The sequence below is a fragment of the Aquila chrysaetos genome, chromosome 2, assembly GCF_900496995.4.
Source record: "Aquila chrysaetos chrysaetos chromosome 2, bAquChr1.4, whole genome shotgun sequence".
Classification (NCBI taxonomy): domain Eukaryota; kingdom Metazoa; phylum Chordata; class Aves; order Accipitriformes; family Accipitridae; genus Aquila; species Aquila chrysaetos.
The window spans coordinates 6,824,970-6,840,377 of record NC_044005.1 but is presented as its reverse complement, the minus strand read 5'-3'; the positions used below and the strand labels follow the sequence as shown (position 1 = coordinate 6,840,377).

The window sequence follows — 15,408 nt, the reverse complement described above, 5'->3', positions numbered from 1 at the left end:
TAAATTGTTTGATGATTGCCTTTTCCCCCTTCATCTACCTGTGAAACAGCAGCTGCAAAAGGGCATGGGGACAGGACCCTTCCCGTGAAGCCGCAGGAAAATCAGCTGCCGGGAGGAGCCTGACTCATCGCTAAATCACAAGAGCACTAATTCTCAGCCTAAGCAAATCTCAAAGACTTGGGTTTCATGGATTTATAAATACATCTGCCAAATCCTGAATTACCCTCCTCCCCCTTCCCAGAAATCCTGTTATACTCCATGAACCCAACAAAGAGAGTTTTGCATCTCCAAATCTTGCTCGGGCTGCCCAGTACCCAAAGGATGCTGACAGGAGCTGGCTGCAGTCGCAGGCTCTCAGCTCGCTCCTGGAAAGCCCCATCTGCCAGCACTGTCAAAAACCGAACGCTCGCCTAAAATGTGTTGCCTCTTCTTTGTATTATTTCCTTTTCTTGTGGCATTCGTCACAACCTGAAGTGTACATCTGGGCCTGCTGTCTCGCAAGAAGGCATTTTATGCTGCTCAAGGGCAGACGAGCTTCAGGGGCTCGATGGTGAAATTCAGCAAGAAAAATCAAACCAGTTGATTCACAGAGCCAGTAAACACTTATACGTTCATTGGGGTGGGGGGGAAACCCGGTTGCACAAATTTGTAACACACCAGAAAAAGCCTTCCTTTTTCCATCTAAACAAAATTTACATCTACTGCAAGCAGCGAAAGTGCTGGGAGAGGCTTTTTTGTATGTGTCTGCATAGGGCTCCCTCCCAGGCTCCCCCCCAGGGAGGTGCTGATGATGCCACTCAGCGAAAAGAGCAACCACCTCCATCGCATCGCGAGAATATCACAGCCCGGCTTGCAAGTCGCCTCTCTGGCGCACAAGCAAGCTCCCGGCCAAGGGAAGCACACACGCTGTTGATGCCGCAATCCATTTTTTGTGGGGAAGAGCGTGGCGCACAGCAGGGTGAGGTGAGATCTGTCTTAACGCTCTCCAACTGAAATCAATCCTCAGAGCAGTGCCGCTCGGTTTGGCAAGCCAGCAAAAGTCTGGAGCAAGGGATGGTTGCTGGTGTGTTGCAGGACCACATCTGTCCCAGGGCATGAAGGTAAGCCCGGGTCCAAGGAGAAGATGCTGAGGGCTTGCAGCATCCATCCTCCATGGCACGAGCTGCCCCAGGGATCCCCACACAGTCCTTTACCCCTCTGCTGGTTGCAGAGACCAGCACAGCTCAGTGCACAGGTGAATCTGACCAGGGAAGATGCTGCTGGAGCAAAACTTTGTTTAGTTTTTGAGGATTAGAAACCAAACCCTGCTGGAAGTTTCCCAGTCAGCTAGATGGTGAGTAGCGCAGTAACACTGAAGGAGGTCACGGGTTCTCCACTAAAAGGGTAAACTTAATCGGTGACGAGCTGAGTGCTGGCGCCAGATCCTCTAAACCGCTACAGACTGCTTCTTATGGGAGCTCCAGCAGATCAGCTCAGGCAAATGCCATTTATTTCAGGAACAAGGACAACAAGCGTGAAACCACAGAAAAGACCCAGTTTGGGAACCTATATAAATATATATATATTTCTTAATACTCACTAGGGTGCTAAATGACCCAATTCTACAAATGCACATGTGCTTTTTTTCCAGCAGCTGGGTGGATTTGTGGTCCTTCTTTTGCAGAAGCAAACAAAAAAGAGGGGTGGGTTGGTGGTAGGAGGAAGAAAGAGTTTTCAAGTCACATATTCCTTCCTTAAATGCCCTGAATGATTTGCATCCTGAAACCCAGGCACAACACTTGTCGAAGGTGAGTTAAACCCAAGAGACTCCCCAGTAAGGCGGAGGGAGGTGGAGGTGGCAGGGGGGCTCTCCAGGAAGGATGCTGGAGCATCCCTCTGCCCTCCCCGTGCCCCGGTCTGGCTTCAAAAGGCAGCACAGAAAAACCTGGCAGAAAGGAAAGGCGACGCAAGGGACCGTTGCTCCCAGTGCTCCCCTCACCCTGCTCTTGTTTTGGGGTGGCAGCTGTCGGTGCTGCATTGTGGTGGGGCTCAAAGGGGCAGAGACAGCCCTTTCAGAGCCAAGGTCATGCGTGGGGAAAGATTAGCACTGACCTGGGGCTCTCCTGAAAGCCTGCAGCCTTGCAGAGAAGACCTTCACAAAAGTTGTCCTTTCCCATTTGAACCTGGTCTCTCAGGGAGCCTTTGCGGGTGTCCAGGCTGGGTGATGCTAAGCCTTGGCTAGGCAGCCCTTGAGGCCAAAAACAGTCAAGAGAGAGTCGCAAGACCCCCTGAACAGTTCAGGGGGCTGCTACAGCACTACCGAGCATCCCAGAGCGAGCATCCTCCTCCATCCCATCTCCATCCTCATCACCTGGCACAAGCACAAGCCAACATCCAGCCCCGCTCCATTTCCATTGATGGTTTTGGCCCCACCTGGGGGAAAATGCTCATGCAAAGCACAAAACACTTCCAGGAGGCTGATAATACCGAGTTGTGAAGCGTATCAGAAGTTACATATAATTAGCCAGGAAGAGCAGCTTCAGCGATCAGAAACCTCCTGAGATGTCAGGCGTGGGGACCACCTCCTAGCCCAGCCGCTGGAAGGAAACCTCCCCTCTCAATATTTCCCTCTCCATCTGAAAGGATGTGGATTTAAGTCGCTTCATTTCTGAGATCACTCCTGGCTCCGACTACTCCCTTTGACGATGCAAATTTTGTCAATAAAAACTCAACAGCCTGGCAAGCGGGGAGAGAGGAGCTGTATTTCCCACTGGAAGAGGATATTTGTTTGCCAATTAGCCTTTTCTTGGAGAACAATAGTTGAATAAAAGCTTTCCTTTATTTTAATTCCCCCTTTTTTCTCCCCCCAAGCCTCAAGCCCTGCTCCTCCAGTGAATATTTGGGCTCTGACTTTGATTTATCGCATGCAAAGCCTCAATGCTGAGCTTTCCATTTCACTGCTCCCTATTTCAGCAGTAATCCCCGGGGTGAGATGGGCTCTCTGCGTGTAAAACCAAGGGGTAAGGCAGGCAGGTTTTTCCTCTTTTAAAGCCTCTTAATTAATTTCGCTTCACAAACTGGAGTTTCCAAGTTGCTCAGCAGCAGACGCTTCCAGTCCATCAGCACAGCAACATCTGCCATGGGGCCACCACCACGGCAAGGCAACGAGGAGCTACCAGCTGAGTCCCTACGGGCTAGTTTTGGGTTGTATTTGGAGATTTTTAGCATTATCCATGCTTAAGGTGAGGCTACTGGAACCACTGGTGTTCATGCAGCTCGTGGTGTGTAGCAAGCTGGGTTTTTTTCTCTTTCAAAATGGAAACTGGGTGGAGACTGCTGTAAACAGAAGTCCTTCCTAACAGGGACCCTGATGGGTAGATATCATTAACTTCAAGATATCATTAAACTTGTAGTCCAGAAAGTGCCCAAAGCAGACAAAACACATTTGTCAGATCTCTCAGCTGGCCTACCCATCTGCAATGCTGATTTCCCTTTAAAGATTTTAAACCCTGATGTTAATCCAGAGTGATTTTTTCCCCCTGAAGTACAAACCTAGGGCTGAGAATTCCTTGATAAATATGTCTGATGGCAGAAATGGCCCACTGGCTGCTTGCCTTCCAGTATGACACTAATACCTCCCTGTGCTTCAGCAGACGAACACCGAAAAACAATATATGTGAGTTCACATCAGGCACAACACGATCCCAACAGCTCCAACGCAACGCCTGCTCCCACCCGGCCTGGGAAAAAGCAGCAATTTTTATCACATTACACTAAAAGACAGTTTGCATTTAAACATAATGAAGAAAAGCAGGCGAGCACAGCAAGCGAGACTAATTGGAAGGCTTGATTACTTTTTTTTTTAATGTGGATGCAACACAACGTAGCCTATGGCAAAAGCCCTGCTTTGACCAGGATGGAGCTGCACCACCCCACGCCACAGGACAGCGGGACTCAGGTTTCCCGGGAGAGCTGCTCAAACCCACCACCTGCAATTCGGAGGACCGAGCTTAATGGAGGCATGTTGTTTTAACTGCCTAACCTAAATTGCCTAACCTTTAAGTCCTTGCCTCCCACCCATGGCAGGGATCAAGGAAGGGCTTACTCCAAAGTTGGCCGACTCATCGCTGCCATGGACAGACTGAAGGAAAGTCCCTCTTCCCTGGCAGGACCATCCAAAAGGGAAAGTCTGTCTGGTGGAGATCCCAAGGGGATGCATTTAAAAATCAATAGAGGCTATTTTAACGCTTAATCCAGGAAAGTATCAGCATCAGCAGCATCGATACAAACCAAATTTAAACATACTGAGTACAAGCACAGGATTTTTATTTTTTCTTTTGTGCATTGATTTAACCAAATCTGGTTTTCCCCAGACACTTTGAAGTCCAAACAGGGCATCTGTAGCACGCCTAATGCTTCAGGCATCCTGCCTGTCTCCATCTCTATATGCTGCTTAAAAAATGAGCCGCTCCAGTGAGGAAACCCCCCTCAAAAGTGCAATATTGCAGCGACAATGGCCACCTCCCTGCCAGGGCTATGTACAGAAGTGGATTTCTCTTCTTTGCACATTTTCACACTGCACCCGCCAATTCCAATACAAGCTTCCCATCCCTGTAGATATTTATACAATGATCTCCCTTTTCATTAAAAAAGAAAAAAACCCCAGCCTTGCAATTGCAAAGAACTGCTTGAAAAAGTGACCCAAGGGGACCCTGAGAGGCTCAGACACCCTGAGAGAAGATAACTGTGTTTGAAGTTTTTAATTTAATCTCATCTGCTGTAGGAGGGCAGTCTGGGTGTTCGTATATTTGGGACTAGCCACACTCCAGATGCACCCACAAGCATAGACGTACCTTCTCAGCGGCCACCGCAGGCATGACATGGGCTCAGAAAGCCACAACGTCACTAATTTCAGTCGGGGTACAGCACCACGCTCTGCCCCCTTCCATCCGCCAGCTCCCTCCTGCACACCCACTGCTATCTCTGCAGAGATGCTCCATGGTTCAACACCATCACTTTGCTCACCTTCCCGAGTCTTCGAACCAGTCCTCGATTCTCCTGGCCCTTTCCAGGCTCACAACTCCTTGCAGATGACTTCTTGCTTCGGGTTGGAGTCCACCACTCTGGCCAGCAAAGTGAAAGTACTTCTCCCCATAGACACCAGTCCAGTTTACTCAGAATCCGAAGCAATGGCGAACTTCACCTCTTTGAGGGTTCCTGAGTCCTGGTGGTGGCAGAATCTTCAGGGGTCTTCACATCTGCTATCCGGGCAAGGCTTCACGGTACCGCTGGTGATCAGCGCCTTTGTGACATCCTTTCAAAGCTCACCCAGCTCTGCAGTGAGAAAGTGTGTCACCAGCACCCCAAAACACCCCCCCATTCCTTTAGCAGCTTTGAAGCCGAAACACCTCTAGCAGCAGAGGTGGCAATTGAGTTTGCTGATAGGAGCCACTCAGGGCTGCAGCTTTCCATTAACCAGCTTGCCAGGTCTTTCAACACTGCCCAGACAACACCACTGATAACGAAGCAGGGCCCAGCAGGTCTAACCAAGTTTGACACACAGTGAGCTGAGCCCCACTCCTTGCTTCATGCTTCCTCATGCCCTTGTTATGAGGGTCACAAGCCGGCCAAACAAAGGCTTCAAGTGGGGCGAGCCACATTCATTGGGCTCCCAAAGTGGCTAAGCAGAGCCCTGACAACAAAAAAGCAAAGCCAAGTCACTGACTCGGGGGCAATGACATCAGAGCATCTCTGCTGAGACACCCAAAGGTACCATTGCTCTGCGCTTTGCCGTGAGACGAAGGTCACCACGAGAATGGGCTGGGTAAGGCTGTTTTCTGCTTAGCTCTTAGCACAAGCACATCCATCTCAAACCCTCCCTACAAAGGAACAAGAACATCCAGAACCTCCAACATGCAGAACCTCCAACATGCAGAACCTCCAACATGCAGAAGAACCTCCATCTCAAACCCCTCCCTGCAAGGGAGAGCCTGCAGGTTTGCTGCCTAGCCACTGCCCTAAACCTTGAAAACCATTTTCCTCCGTGTCTAACCTCGGTAGCCCATTGCTCCAAATTAACACTGCAGTTTGGATGCCCTAAACACATGCTAATGAAATAACTCAAAGAGAGAGCGATCCCGAGATCACGCGCAATCTCGTGACTGTCCACAGGGGAAGGAAATTAAATGGCTTTTGGATGACAAATCTTAGCAGCATTTTCCAGCGCAAGACCTGTAATGCTGGTGAGAAAGCTTGAAGAAGCTGCAAATTGGATTTAGGTACCTGAAAACTCCGGATTCACTCCACTACCATCAGAGATGCCACAGGAAGAGAAAACACCCTGAAATAACTGCCTCTACAGACAAAAACTTTCAAAACCCCATTAATGCAGGTTTTTAGAGCTGGCAGAAGCTACCCATCCCCATTGACTGCAACACGAGCCATGAGAGCAGGAAGAGGGGAGAAAAAGCATCTTCCAGGCAATCACAGGCTTTTTTTGCCCAGTTGAGTGCCTCATGGGGAGAGCAACCCATGCATCAACAGGAGCACTTGAAGCATGCCAGTGGTTTATAAATTCACTTTCAGTAGATTTACCAACACGTCATATGGAAAAGGAATGCGTGCTATGCAAATCCAGCCCCAGACTGCTCCCTGCCTAATCTAGCTTTAGATTCAAATGCTTATTACCATGGCGTCTAATCGGGTAATGCGTAATAGACAGGTTTAGTTTGGGCTCCCAGTACTTCAGCTGTGTTCTTACTTCAGCACCAAATGGAGAAGGAAAAAAAAGAAACAAAGAGAAAAAAAACTCAACACGGCAAAGAATTCAAGCTCTGGTGGAAAGCAGAGAACAAAAACCAGGCGTGGAAAAAAGTATTGACACCTACCAGTAAAAGCCAGGCAGATATGCAAGCATTTGGCAGCTCACCAAGAGCACAATGAATGTTGAGTCCTGTTCTCACCCCATCGTATCCCTGCAGGGAAGTAGGTGGCTGGTCTTTCACGGTCTCTTCCCCCCCCTCCCCGCACCTCCGCGAGACATAAGGTGATGCAAGGATCTCACACACCCACATAGGACCCATCTACCAGCAGCTAGCTCCCAGCAGCACCGAGTACAGCTAGTCACACCATAACCTCCGACTGCCTTATGGATGCTCTGGGCACCCATGCTCCAAAGCCTGGGTAACACGTGCCAACCAGGAGCTGTCTTCTGGTTTGGGGAGGAAGGGCTCCTCTACTGCATCAGGGTCTGCAGCAGGACACAGGGACCATGGGAATGTCATTCCCGGAGGCCACCACCTCCCTGTTTGCTGGCACCAGCCACACAGCAGGGCTTACACCATGGCCAAGGTCATCTCTGCCCTTACCTGCACCAGGCAAGGTGATTCATTTCACGTCTAAGTTTGTCAAATACAGTTGGTCTGTCCAAACCATATGTCATCCCTGGTACCTCCAGGATACAACCCAGATGCCAACCTCTTACCTCCAACCATGCAGCTACAACTCAGCCACTGTGCACCAGAAATAACCCAGGGGCAGCGACACAGGACCCACCACTCAGGCATGACAGGTTCTTCTCTCCATCTGCTGCTCATCTGCCACGCTAAGCTTTCCTGTGATGGAAGATGGTGAGGTTTTCAACACCATTGTCCAGCTCCCACCTTCACGATGCTGAAACCCTGCAGCTTGTCCTCCCCTGCCTCCACAATGCCAAATGGCATGCAGACCTGCAACCAGCTCCACCAAGGGTCAAGACATGCGAATGTTGCTACCCGCCTCTGAAGACCCTACAAGACTGCGTTGACCCTGCTACGCTACAGAAACTACACTCGGTGGGGTAAGCAGCACTAGGAATACCAACACTAACAAAGAGACTTCCCTCCATGAACCTAAGCAATATAAGCTACATTTATATTAAGTCTGCAGGATGAACTTACATTTACTAGACATCAGAGAATTCACGTAGGCGAACATCGCCCCTGCAACACCTACGTGTCTGTGCAGAGTCCAGCAGTGTGGGCTCTCTAGTGTCTCGTAATGTGGTAAATCCAGATAAAGCACTCTTTATGGCTTGGATGTTCATAACATTTATGTGTATTCCCTGGTGTCTAGTACAGGCTGAGTTTTCATTGCATCCCTTCCCTTAATAAAAAACCTCCACAACACCCTTCTAACCTGATGCCTGTTTTGACAAAACTTGCAACAGCACCACATATCTGAGATGAAAATCAACCTGGAACAGAGGACAAAACCAGCCAAAGGACTTGATGAATTGTCAGTTACAGGGGATAAGGAGTAGATGGACAGACCAACTTTAAAGCTTCCTTTCATTAGGAAACTAAGCTAAAATCACAGGTTAACTTTCAATGATGCATGTTATTACTGAGGAAAGTGAGGCGGCTGATATTCTGCCTCTCAGGCACATGTGCTCTATGCTTCATCATCTACTGAATGAACATTCAAATGCTTTGAAAGGAGAAGGAAAACAAACCCAAAGAAACTGGAGGTTGCAGCTTGCAGCGTTTTCATAAGCCTGTTCAAAGACCAAGCCAGATTTACCAGCCCCTGCATCGCTGCCCGGCTACGTGGGTGGCTGGCCAGGCTCTCTCTCTGCACCTCCCCAGCTCATGGCAGTGCCTGGAGCTGGTCTGGGGGAATTTTTTCCTCACTCCTGTAGCCGAAATGACAGCTGGGACGGTTGAATGGGGTGGAAAGACCCCCTTTCCTATGCAGCCCAGCCCACAGCGCAGAAGGAAGAAAGCCTTTGCGAAACTCCCTGCCTGAGGACATGGATGGAGATGCTAGTGGGGGAGTCCTTCCCAGCACCGAAGGAGCCACGCAAATAGTATTTACCTGGCCACAGGGACTAAATACCCCAGGAAAGTCATACTCATTTTTAAGCCAAAAAAAGAAAGAGTTCGCATTCCCATATTTACACCACTACTGCTTCTGGAGCTCTGTCTACAACAGTCTCTGGGACAGGGTCATTCCCAGTGATGACTGTGAAGAGGTCCCAGTGAAGACGTCCTTCATCCCACCATGGCACAAGGACTCACGGATAGTTCACACACACATATTTCCAAGGGAAAAAATATTTTAAAGCCTCAGAAGCTGCATTTCTGGAGCTGTGGATAACACACATGCAAAAAGCATGGTTCACTTATGATAACCCAGGATGGCAACCCACTTGAGATGTAAAAATAATTTAATGAATAAGTATATTTAGATTTATAACTCCACAGCAGCTTTATTTATAGGGATGCCAATCACTTTTACACAGATATAAAATTGGCTGGCAGAATGCCTTAGACTATATCCAGAAACCCATCTGTAACAAATCTAAGCTGTGATATCTCTGCAGACGTTTGGCCAAACAATAACGCTAATGCCAGCCATCTTGACTTTAAACGTACAGATGGGCTGGTGGGGGCTCGCCAAGCCTGCCACACAGCCAGAGATGGATGAATTTTGCTATCACCTACTATAAACTGGTTGGGGAAAGGACCAGATGAAGGAAAACCAGTCACCGTCTGGGCTGTGTGGATGCTAATACCAACTCAACGCTGGCTGCAGAGCAAGCCAGCATGCAGCTGGCTACAGGTGAACCTCTTTCAAAACCTTTCATCACTGAAATGGGAAGCTACAAGCAGGGAAAAAAGTCCCACTGGAGCTCTGCAGCACCTTTAAAAGGCAAGGGAATTAAGCTAGGGCTCTTGCATATAGTTTTTTGATCCATCGCTCAAGACACAAAGCTGGGACAGAGGAAGATGCAGGAGAAATTAATTGAAAGTCATGTCTTGGCTCTCGATCTCAAAGCAGACGAGGATTTCTAGTGAGACTTCTCCTCTTCCACTGCTGCCCAGGATCTCACAGCTTTATCTAAACCTGCAGACGTCAAGGGGACAGGTTGCCGTTGATTTCCACGGGGCTGGCGTTGCAGCATCCCAGATTGCCCTGTGTTGTCAGGGTGGGTCTGGGGGCTTTCTGTTGCTGCCCCTCCAGCTCAAGCAGGGACCACCTGGAGAACTGAAAAGTCGTGTCTAATTCACAAGAAACAAAGAAAAAACTGCTCTTCGTCCCAAACGGCTTCTGAGGTCTGGTTGTCTCAGAAATAGGGCAAAACAGGGATGGTTCCACATCAAGTACAGGCTATGGGTAAATGCATCTCATCCATGAAAGCTGCAGTATTTTGGCAAATGCCAAGGCAGAAAAGGTTATTCTGGAATATTACTTTGAATAGCTCTGGGAACAAACCCAGCATTAATTTTCAACACTTATTCAGCAAATTATTTGAATAAACTGAGGGAGGCTTGCGCACACATACTGACAGCATTATTTCACAGATTTTTGCCTCTGCTCCTTAGATAATTTATGAGAAAACAAGTCCCAGCAAACACGATTGCCTTCCAGTTCGATGCATGGATTCAACTGACCCTGCCTTGGGGACAAGGTAACCTCTCAAGATCCCTTCCAGCCCAATTTTAATACCATTTTACACCGCAACCTGTTTACATGCTGGCATTTGCTCTGATTCATCCCTGGAAATAAGTATGTCTAAAAGTAATCGATGGAAAGAAAAAACAGAAACCCAACAGCAGTTCCCTCTCTTGAGGACAAAGCAAAGGAAAATAACCAGACGCAGAGCTATGACATCCTTGATCCAAATGTTTTCCAAAACATTTCCAAATGTTTTCCAAAGCTTCCAGCTGAAGCTTTCACAGCTAGGCTGCGACTCCACCAAAGCCTCAGGCATTGAGTGCGGCATCACGATGCGTTGCAGCGTGTGCCGAGGAGATGGTTGGTGATGACTTTTCCAATTATATACCTGCCAAAACACACCCAAGACCCTTGTGCAGAAAACATAGCGCTTCAAAGAAAAACTGCCTCTGGTTTCTCAACAGTGCATCTTCCAACATGATGGAGCTCGACTTCTATGTGGGCTTTCAGGAAGAGAGAGTCAATGAATGCATGTGGCCAGATGTCCTCACCTTCACAGCAGGCTTTTGAGTTTATTCCAAACACCTTAGGAAATCATTCCTCTGCCTCTAATCCTTTGGAATTATGGAAATAATAAAATTTAAAAAACCCAAGTATGGAAAGTAAAGAGAAAAAAACATACGTTTTCTACACTTAAGCAAGAAATGCTGAAGTTCTGTCCAAACATCAACAAATGTGGACATTTATGGTTATTACACAGCCAAAACAGAGATGGTTGTGGGAGATGCCGGTCTGAGCAGCTGACCCCAACCACTGCAGCCAAAGGGCGAGCAGCGAGGTCTCACCAGCGCTCAGCTGCAAGAACCAACTGCTCTGGGGACCAGGGGGCTGGCACATGGCAGGTCCGTGTCCCCAGCCTCCTCACCCTGCTGCTGACACAACAGCTTCCACCTATGCCAACGGCCTCCTCAGAAACGGCAGTGCCTGTAAAGTGGAGTCTCAGAGGTCCTTCAAAGACCAAAGCTGATCACCACTTCTTTCAGCTTGCTTCTCGACACAATCAAAATCCAGAGCAGGCTCCTTTCTGAAGGAACCCTCCTGTCAACTGTACGTGGGCTTTTGATTAGACCTTTTGTAGAGTTGAAAAAAAGGCCTTGCTTGAGGATGATAAAGTCTAGACACTACAATATATTTTCCAGCTGATCTAGCAAACCTAAAAAGCCCTCCCTTGATCTCGGACTGCCACGATCAAAGCCATTATTCCATTCAGAGCCCTTCTGAAACTTTAGCTTCCAAATGTGCAAGTTATTTTAAAAATCTAAACCAGGCCAATCCTCTTGTTTGGAGTTTTATGAGGAAAACGGGGTGTGCTCCTCCCAAACCTTCCCCCACCACGTCTGGAAGTGGCTGGTGGGCACATGGTGGAGGGCGAGAGCAGGGAAGCGGCCCCATGCCTAGGGGCACCTCAGTGGCACCCAGTGGCCATGGTCTGCTTGTGTGGGAGGACACAGCCCGTCCCCCAAGGGTGGCTATGGTATGGGGGAATATTCCCCACCCTCGACTGAGATGAAGTTTCTTGGAGAGCAAACATCCTTTGCATCCCCATCCTTAGCATTTGTGTCTGCCTTTGGCATCTTCCGTCACAGCGGTGTGTTATTCTGGGGTCCAAGAAAAGGGCAGCTTGAAATACTTTCATTTCCTACAGGAATTAAATTAAACTAAGTGCTACAAATTTCCTTTACCAGGATGCCCAAGCGCGCAAAGAACATCCAGTTCTGCACCAGGGGACAACCAGGGAAATAAGGTATTCCAGGAAAAAAAATAATTCTCCACCCTCTTGGAGGAGTGTTTCCTGGTGGCTGAAGGGAAAGGAGAAACACACAGCCCTGCAAAAGCATAGGAAAGCCAAAGGGGCATCAGTGGTCCTTAAGTGGGATGCTCAAAGAGAGGTGATGGAAGACCAGCCACCTCATCCCAGACCAGCCAGTGCTGCGTGGTGAGCATCAAACCTCCTGGCATGCAGTGGCCTCTGCGGGAGAGGGGACCCGTGGTCAGTCCCAATCGCCAAAGCTCACAGCGGCCAGACTAGCAGAAGTCAAGGGTCAGGTGGTCTAGAGTGATGAGGAGCTTTGGGAGAACTGGAAAGGCTTTTTGAAAGCACGGGGCCACCAAGCTGCACCTCCGGTGTCCCAAGGTGAACTTCTAACAGGCAGATGTTCTTCAAAGAGAGATGGGGACAGGAGGTGACTCTTGCCACAGAAAGGAGAAGAGAGCAACACGGAGCTTCACATGCTCCAAAACTATTTAAAAGCCAAATGTAGCTCCCTAGTGAATGCTTCGTTTAACTAAGCAGCTTCTAAAGCGCCAGGCAAACAAGCCACATCGTCTCCTTTCCCTCCCAGCATCCGCCTCCACGATGCTGCCCACCTCCCTTCCCCCCTGTGCTTTCATCCTCCTCAACTCCTAGCAGCATCGCTCCTCCTCCCCACCTCTCCATCTGCCCAAACCAAGCAGATCTGCAAAAGGCTGAGTGAAGCAGGCGGGTGCATACCAGTAGGACGGGGATTAGAGACCTGCCACCCCCTCCGGCATCCCTCGCTGTGGCTGGAGGGGCCACGCCAGGCAGGAGCAATGGCCACACTGCACATCGCACATCCCCGGCGCTTTGGGAAGTGTTGTCTGAACCTCCACCAGCTTTCCAGCTGGGTCAAGGAAAAAATCAGGTCAACAGTCTTCCTGAAGAGTATTTCCATCAAATTGGACTTTTCCCACCCGCAAGCACACTGGAGCAGAAAGAGCGAGGGCCACCGGCAACCCTGTGCCAGCTGTGACACCGCCACATCAGTCCCAGAGGGGACAGAGGATTTGCCAGCATCTCCTCAAAATGTTGCTCGGGAGCTAGGTGAGGTGGACAGGACATGGGAAACCTGCCCAGCTTCAGCTCTGCCACAGCACAGCATCCAACACGTGCCCCATCGCAGTTGTTTGTCTTTAATCTCCCCAACAAATACAGAGAGGAGATGGACTTCTACCTTAGCCTCCATGCAAGTGTGTTTCACTGGGTCTACTGAAGCCACCAAAGCCCCACAGATTCTGATGGTCCCACCTTGCCCTCGCCCTGGCCCCTTCCCTCTAATGAGCTTCTCCTGGCAAAGGAGAGCAAAGCCACGCTGCGCATCCGTAATCTCCGGGAAGGGCTAACATGAAGTTACTGACCTTGAAAATTTATGGTCCCCATCACATGGAACAGCAGACAAGCTGATGGCAATGGCTGCTTCTGGATTTAAAAGGATCTAAACCCATCACAAAAGCAGTGTGTGCCTCAAACCCTTCCCCCAGAGTTTGTACGCTGCGCACAATAAATGAGGTGGCAAGGAGCAGCTGATGAACCAGCATCCCGGCACCCAACCCCTACCAATCCCTACCATCCCAGCTTGGGAAGAAAGGGAAACCAAGGGAAAAAAAGCAAATCATCTGGCCCCACACTGCCATCAGCATGGCAGCTGCCCTCCGCTGCTCTTGGTGATAAATATTGAAGGGAAAACATCGTGCAATTCATTTAGTCACCGAGCATGAACCAAGGGCGGGTTCAGCACCACATCTGTCTCGTGAGGCTTTCCAGCCATCCCATCCTCTTCTGCAGTGTTTTTCTGTGTCCTTCTCACCTCCGGTGTTAAAGAGATGGGAAATGTGGGAATTGGGAAGGTCCCCCTTCCCAAACCAAACGTGCAAATACAGGCTGAAAAACACCCAATTTCCAATCGTGGCGAACTTACAGGGGTAACTTATTTCCAGGCAGAGCTGTGATTTTTATAAGGGATACCACCAGGTTAAGGAGTCAAAGGTGCAACTGTACAAATGAAAGCAAAAGCCCTTTATTTACGTAAAGCCATTTTTTTCTTCCCCCTCCTGAAATGACAGGGAGTAACACAGCTCTTGCCAGTTTAGCGGGGTATACATGAAGGCTTGGCTGAAAGCAACCTCATTAAACTGGCTGGGTCGTTAAGTGCCAATCCAAACATGCAGTCCTCTGATCACTGCATGACGGGCTGGGAACCCAAGGCAACTCGCAATTAAACCCGTGACAATCAGAAAAAATCCTTACAACCCCCCCCAAGCAGAATCTACCAACACCATCCCCACCCTCCCTTCTTTTTTCTTTATTTACTTACATAAGCAGCATGACAGATAACTTGGAGGAAATCAAATGCTTAATGATTAAGCGACACTTAGGCAGCACTCTGGAAGATAAATACGCCCTTTGGAAATCCTGCAACAAAAACAGAAGGTATAAACAGACAGTAACTAATTATTCTGATTAAATCTTGGAAGACCTGAAATACTCGACTGCAGCAGAACAAAGCCAGTGTGCGCCAGGGCTGCTCGCAAAAATAAGTCACGCCCTTTTTTAAAAGAATTCATCCAAATAAACCTAAGTGCTTCTGTGTTGTTTTTGTTTGCGTGCGTGTTTCTTAAGGTCTAGGCTGATAGGAAACCTCTGCCGTACCCTGGAGGGATCCCCTCGCCTTCAGCTAAAATTAGACTTCAAGGAAAACAGGCGAAGGCGGCTGTCTCCAACCTGCGCCGGCACGGCAAGGCTCCCACCGCGCGCTTGAGGAGCGGCGCGTCGGGGTTTTTCCTCCCCTCCCATCGAAACCAAAGAGAGGGGTTTTCGGATTAAAAGAAATTAAGGAAAATAAATAAATAAGGCGTGCTCCTAGGGAGAAAGGAGGGGACGGCAGGTCTACCCCGCTGCTGGGCTCGGAGGGATCTGAGCTGGGACCAGGATGTGGGGAGGTGGGGATGCAGCTGAGCCATGGGGATGGGATGAGATGGGATGGAATGCTCAACCTAGCGGTGAGAGCAGCCGGCAAAGCCCACCAGCAGCTTACCCCCCATCACGGATGCAGAGTAAGGCACCTGCTTTATTGTGAGCCATGACACCAGCGCCAGGAGCCTCTGTTACAGCAGAAGGCGTGCAGAGCAAGACGA

General features: G+C 49.2%; 1 protein-coding gene across 6 annotated transcripts in view; it reads right to left on the bottom strand.

Annotated features, from left to right (window-relative positions):
* Positions 1–15,408, bottom strand: part of DAAM1 (dishevelled associated activator of morphogenesis 1) — a 98,782-nt gene that overhangs the window by 64,576 nt on the left and 18,798 nt on the right. For 5 of the 6 annotated variants that reach the window (XM_030043680.1, XM_030043725.1, XM_030043689.1 and 2 more), the window contains exon 2: positions 14,589–14,686. The exons of the other annotated variant lie outside the window; for it this stretch is intronic. The gene's annotated coding sequence lies outside the window, so the exon portion shown is untranslated. The remainder of the gene's footprint in view (positions 1–14,588; positions 14,687–15,408) is intronic. 6 annotated transcript variants of the gene reach the window in all.